Source organism: Pan paniscus, chromosome X, assembly GCF_029289425.2.
Source record: "Pan paniscus chromosome X, NHGRI_mPanPan1-v2.0_pri, whole genome shotgun sequence".
Classification (NCBI taxonomy): domain Eukaryota; kingdom Metazoa; phylum Chordata; class Mammalia; order Primates; family Hominidae; genus Pan; species Pan paniscus.
The window spans coordinates 42,918,174-42,925,115 of NC_073272.2; the positions used below are offsets into that span (position 1 = coordinate 42,918,174).

Consider the following 6,942-nt stretch of genomic DNA (forward strand, 5'->3'; position numbering starts at 1 on the left):
TGTAATCTCAGCACTTTGGGAGGCTGAGGTGGGTGGATCACCTGAGGTCAGGAGTTCGAGACCAGCTTGGCCAACATGGCAAAACCCCGTCTCTACTAAAAATACAAAAATTAGGTGGGTGTGGTGGTGTGCATCTGTAGCCCTAGCTACTCGGGAGGCTGAGGCAGGAGAATCGCTTGAACCTGGGAGGCAGTGACTGCAGTGAGCCGAGATCGTGCCATTGCACTCCAGCCTGGGCGGCAGAGCGAGACTCAAGTCTCAAAAAATAAAAAAGTATTTGAAGTGTTCAGCAGTTCAGCATAAGTCCAGGTCAGAAATTGCCACTGCAAGCATAAAACCTCATATAAAGAGTTTTGTTACACTCCTTGGTGTTTACCCAAATGACTGGAAAACTTATGCCTACACAAAAATCTGCACACAGATGTTTATAGCAGCTTTATTCATAATTGCCAAAGCTTGGAAGCAACCAAGATGTCCTTCAGTAGGTGAATGGATAAATAAACAACTGTGGTATAGCCAGACAGTGGACTAGCACTAAGTAGAAATGAGCTCTCAAGCCATGAAAAGACATGAAGGAAACTTAAATGCATACTATCAAGTGAAGGAAGCCAATCTGAAGAGGCTACGTGCTGTACGATTCCAACTACTCTATGTGACACTCTTGAAAGGGCAAAACTGTGGAGATAGTAAGAAGATCACTGGCTGCCAGGGGCTAGCCGGGAGGGAGGGATGAACAGCTGGACCACAGGGGATCTTTAGGGCAGTGAAAATACTCTGGGCTGGGCACACTCGCTCATGCCTGTAATCCCACCACTTTGGAAGGCTGAGGTGGGAGCATTACTTGAGCCCAGGAGTGTGAGACCAGCTTGGGAAACATGGCGAGACCCCGTCTCTACAAAAAACAGAAAAATTAGTGGGGCATGGTGATGTGCGCCTGTGGTCCCAGCTACTTGGGAGGCTGAGCTGGGAGGACCACCTAAGCCCAGGAGGCAGAGGTTGCAGTGAGCCATGATTGCACCACTGCACTCCAGCCTGAGCAACAGAGCGAGACCCTGTCTCAAATAAACAAAACAAAACAACGAAAAAGAGAAAATACTCTGTATAATACTATGATGCTGGACATACATAATCATACATTTGTCCAAACTCAGAATATATAACACCAAGAGTAAACCCTAACGTAAACTGTGGACTCTGGGTGATGATGATGTGTCGATGCAGGTTCATCAATTGCAACAAATATACCACTCTGGTGGGGGATATTGATAATGGGGGAGGCTGTACCTGTCGGGAGTCAAGGGGGTATATGGGAAATCTCTGTATCTTCTGCCCACTATTGCCATGAAACTAAAACTGTTCTAAAAAATATAAAGTTGGCTGGGCACAGTGGCTTACACCTGTAATCCCAGCACTTTGGGAGGCTGAGGTGGGCAGATCACCTGAGGTCAGGAGTTCGAAACCAGCCTGGCCAACATGGTGAAACCCATCTCTACTAAAAGTACAAAAATTAGCTGGGCATGGCCAGGCGCGGTGGCTCACACCTGTAATCCCAGCACTTTGGGAGGCCAAGGCGGGTGGATCACCTGAGGTCAGGAGTTTGAGACCACCCTGACCAACATGGTGAAACCCCGTCTCTACTAAAAATACCAAAACTAGCCGGGCATGGTGGCACATGCCTGTAATCCCAGCTACTCAGGGGCTGAGGCAGGAGACTTGCTTGAACCCAGGAGGCGGAGGTTGCTGTGAGCCGAGATCGCGTCATTGCACTCCAGCCTGGGCAACAAGAATGAGACTTTGCCTCAAAAAAAAAAAAAAAAAACAAAAAAACAAAATTAGCTGGGCACAGTGGTGTGCGCCTGTAATCCTAGCTACCCGGGAGGCTGAGGCAGGAGAATCACTTGAACCCGGGAGGTGGAGGTTGCAGTGAGTTGAGATCATGCCACTGCACTCCAGCCTGGGCAACAGAGTGACTCCGTCTCAAAAATATATATATATATGTGTGTGTGTGTGTGTGTGTGTGTGCGTGTGTATAGTTTGGCTGGGCATGGTGGCTCACACCTGTAATCCCAGCACTTTGGGAGGCTGAGGTGGGCAGATCACTTCAGGCTAGGAGTTCAAGACCAGCCTGGCCAACATGGCAAAACCCTGTCTCCACTAAAAATACAAAAATTAGCCAGGCATGATAGTGGGCACCTGCAATCCCAGCTACTTGGGAGGCTGAGGCAGAAGAATTAGAATTGCTTGAATCTGGGAGGTGGAGATTGCAGTGAGCTGAGATCCTACCATTGCACTCTAGCCTGGGCGACAGAGCAAGACTCGGCCTCAAAAAATAAAAATAAAAATAAATAAATAAATAAAATTAAAGGCCGGGCACGGTGCCTCACACCTGTAATCCCAGCACTTTGAGAGACCGAGGTGGGCGGATCACCTAAGGTCAGGAGTTAGAGACCAGCCTGACCAACATGGAGAAACCCCGTCCCTACTAAAAATACAAAATTGGCCAGGTGTGGTGGTGCATGCCTGTAATCCCAGCTACTCGGAGGCTGAGGCGGGAGAATCGCTTGAATCCAGGAGGCCAAGATTGCACCATTGCATTCTAGCCTGGGCAACAAGAGTGAAACTCCATCTCAAAAAAAAATTAATTTATTTATATATATAAAGTTTATTAAAAGGAAAAGTTATGGGTTGGGTGTGGTGGCTCATGCTTGTAATCCCAACATTTTGGGAGGCCAAGGTGGGAGGATCACTTGAGGCCAGGATTTTGAGAACAGCCTGGGAAACATAGTGAGACTCCATCTGTACAAAAATTTTAAAATTTAGTCAGGTGCGATGCTGCATGGGTAGTCCCAGCTACTCGGGAGGCTGGGGCAGGAGGATCACTTGAACCTAGGAGTTTGAGGCTGCAGTGAGCTATAATGGCACCACTGCACTCCAGCCTGGGCAACAGAGTGAGACCCCCATCTCAAAAGAAAAGGAAGGAAGGAAGGAAGAAAGAAAGAAAGAAAAGTTATGTTGATGGAAGCAAACTACAATAGATTGTTGAAAGGCTATTGGCCGGGTGCAGTGGCTCACGCCTGTAATCCCAGCACTTTGGGAGGCTGAGGCAGGCGGATCACTTGAGGTCAGGAGTTCGAGACCAGCTTGGCCAACATGGTGAAACCTCGTTTCTACTAAAAATACAAAAATTAGCCGTGGTGGCGTGCACTTGTAATCCCAGCTACTCAGGAGGCTGAGGTAGGAGAATGGCTTGAACTCAGGAGGCAGAGGTTGCAATGAGCCAAGATCATACCACTGAACTCCAGCTTGGGTGACAGAGCCAGACTCTGTATCAAAAAAAAAAAAAAAAAAAAAAAGCCACAAATTCCTCTCATCCTAATGTGCATACCATTGTGCAATCTCTGCCATTCATTCGTCCCGTCCATCACTGAGGCTTATTTCTCCCCCTCTCCATTCTCCCTTCACCTCTCTAGTCTGGGCTGGCTTTGCAACTTGCTTTGGTTAATAGAATGGGGCAGGAATGACTCAGGACTCTTACAGGTCAGTAAGTTTGAAGCTTCTGCCTTGATTCTCTTAGAAAACTCTAGGTGCCATATAAGGAGGCTCATCTAGCCTATTAGAGGATGAGGGGCGATCTTAGACATTTTAGGAGGAACTCCAGTCAAAACTGGCAGAGGAACTGCCCAATCCAATCACTGGAATCGTAAGAAATAGTAAACTATTGTTGCTTTGGGCCACTAAGTTTTGGGGTGGCTTGTTATACAGCCAAGCCTTAACTAAAGCACAAGCTCAATTTATCGTATCATTAAAAAATAAAAATATGCCAGGCGCGGTGGCTCACGCCTGTAATCCCAGCACTTTGGGAGGCCGAGGTGGGCGGATCACCTGAGGTCGGGAGTTTGAGACCAGCCTGATCAACATGGAGAAACCCCATCTCTACTAAAAATACAAAATTAGCCGGGCGTGGTGGAGCATGCCTGTAATCCCAGCTACTCGGGAGGCTGAGGCAGGAGACTCTCTTGAACCCGGGAGGCGGAGGTTGTGGTGAGCCAAGACCATGCCATTGCACTCCAGCCTGGGCAACAAGAGCGAAACTCCGTCTCAAAAAAAAAAATAAATAAAAATAAATAAATAAATAAAATTAATTAAATGAAAATATATAATGGGGGGGAGTAGGTGAGGATATAGGTGAAAAAAATTGGCCCTACATTGGTAATTTTTTTTTTAAGACATAGTCTTGCTTTGTTGAAGTGGCAAGCTCACAGCTCACTGCAACCTCCTGGACTCAAGTGATCCTCCCACCTCAGCCTCCTGAGTAGGTGAGACTACAGACACGTGCCACCATGCCCAGCTAATTTTTAAATTGTTTTATAGAGATGGGGGGGTGGTCTCGCTATGTTGCCCAGGCTGGTCTCGAACTCCTGGGCTCAAGTAATCGGCCTGCCTCAGTCTCCCAAAGTGCTGGGATTACAGGCGTGAGCCACCACACCTGGCCTACATTGGTCATTGTTGAAGGTGAGGATTTGTTATCTACTTATCTACTTTTATGTATGTTCGAAATTTCTCATAATAAAAAGTTAAAAAAGCAAAACAGGGGGTTGGAAAGATTTCATTAGAAAATGTTATACACATGCTTGGTATTTCACACCTTTCCTAATAGTCTGTATTTAATTTTCTTTTTATGTTGCTTTTTGTTTTTAAATTTTTACCTAGTTAACTTTTTTTTTTTTTTTTTTTTTTTCTTGAGACGGAGCCTCGCTCTGTCGCCCAGGCTGGAGTGCAGTGGTGTGATCTCGGCTCACTGCAAGCTCCGCCTCCCTGCAAGCTCCGCCTCCCGGGTTCACGCCATTCTTCCGCTTCAGCCTCCCGGGTAGCTGGGACTACAGGCGCCCGCCACCACGTTCGGCTAATTTTTTGTATTTTTAGTAGAGATAGTCACGTGTTAGCCAGGATGGTCTCGATCTCCTGACCTCGTGATCCGCCCGCCTCGGCCTCCCAAAGTGCTGGGATTACAGGCGTGAGCCACCGCGCCCGGCCCCTAGTTAACTTTTTTTTAAAATTTCCTCCTTTTCCTTTTTTTCTCTTGAAGTTGAAGCCTTGGAGGTGCTTTTCATTCAGTTACAGAAAGCACCACCCCAGCTTAAAATGTATTTAATTTTATTTACAGGATTACATAATATACGGAAAATGAAATATATGTTTTTCCCACCGGGTCCCATTTTGACTCCCCCAATACCCTCCAGTTCATCCCGGAGTGCTGCAGATATCTATACATTTCCGGGATGTCTCAGGAGGTGAAAAAAAAAAAAAAAAAAGGCAGGGAGGGAGCCCAACTGACTCTACATCCAGAAACCTCTCTCAAGGCAGCTCGTGCCCCCAGGCAGGATTCCAACAGTGCAGAAGCCCCCAGTCCCCAAGTCCGGGGTGGCAAGGACGTCCAGCCTCCCCGGGGAGCCACCTTGGCCCTCCCTCCCTCCTGCTGGCTGGGTGCCGCGCTGCGGGGCTGCTCAGGTTGGTAACTGTGCAAAGCCGGGGCCCGCCTGCTGGACGATGGGGGTTAGGGGGGTGGGGGTGCTGCGAGGTGCGACAAGGCTCTCCCTCGCTGCAACCACGGAAAAGGCGGATCAGCCTCCATTACAAACCGCTGTAGGAGGGGCCAGAAGCTTGGCTTGGCCAGACCGGGCCGTCGTTGAATCCCTGCATCCATCTTGCCCAGGTTCCCTGCTGAGTCCCCCGCTGGGCTGTGATCGTTGCGGATTTAAACACCACACTGTGGAAGCGGAGATGGCCCCGCGTGCACCGCTGAAGTGAAGGGGCTCGTGGCAAATGATGAGGGGGGACAGCGGCCAGAGCAGACCCCGGCGGGGTGGCCCGCCCGGGAGGTGGCTGAGGGTCCCCGGCTGCGGGGTGAGGGGCGGGACCGGGAGGCACACCCTCCGTGATCGCCACCAGAGGCCGCCTGGAACCCGAGTTTCAACCTCCCGGGGATCCTGTCCCGCTTCCCAGCGATGTTTGCCATGACTGCTGCGAGTTCTCCGACCTCGAGGCCACTCTCCTTTCCTTCCAAGGACGCCCAGAACCCGCGGAGGGAGGAGGGGGTGAGGGAGGAGGGAGAGAGGAGGCAGGAGGGAGGGAGGAAGGTGGCGGGGAGAAGAAGAGAGGGAGGGAGGAAAAGGAACGAACTGCGTTGGCCTGTCGCCTCCGCACTGTAAGATTCTGGCACCCAGGGTCCCGGCCCCCTCTCCTGGGGCCAAACGTTCCGGTTCCCGATGCCAGGCTGCAGAAAAAATGAGCACACTGAACACGTGGACTAGCACATAAATAAGGTTATTACCTCGTTTTTATTTTTTGCACACTAATTAATAAATAAACTACTAGCAACGGAAAAAGAGAAAGCAGGCAGAATGCAAACAGCCTCTCGGTGGCTCTGTTATGTAAGAGGGAGGTATGGAGGCTGCTTGGTGGTCAAAGAATTCCTCCAATGCCCGCTCCAAAGCGGAGCCCTGCAACGGCCTTAAATCAAAAGGAAAGTGGGTGTCAGCAGCAAGCACAGAAAGTGGGGCCTAGTTCAGCCAGGAGCTAACACAATATTCCTGCTGGGGTGGGGATGGGGGCACGACTATTACAAAACTAGGGCCCCCTGAAAGCGCCCTGCCCCACCCAACACACACATTCACTTCCTTGTAGGTTTGCGCTGCAGGCAGCTTCCGTTGAACCATACCCGGACCTCCACCCACCATGACCAGAGCTGCTGGGGCTGGGAGCAGGCACCTGCCCCAAGCACTGGGCCACCAGCGTCCCCTTGCCCAGGAATTTAGGATTGGGGTACAGAAAGGGAAAACAGTGTCTATGGAAAGCGGGAGATCATCCTGTGTAAACAGGGGAGCTGGGGAGAGAGAGGCCACAGGGATTCTGCCTTCCGCCTCACTGCAGCATCCTCCCAGC

General features: G+C 50.0%; 1 long non-coding RNA gene across 1 annotated transcript; it reads left to right on the plus strand.

The window, feature by feature from the left end:
* Window positions 1-736: 736 nt before the first annotated feature.
* Window positions 737-6,408, plus strand: LOC130541167 (uncharacterized). Its single transcript, XR_008955213.1, has 2 exons — window positions 737-5,508; window positions 5,714-6,408. It is a non-coding gene; the product is annotated as an uncharacterized LOC130541167 (long non-coding RNA).
* Window positions 6,409-6,942: the final 534 nt, after the last annotated feature.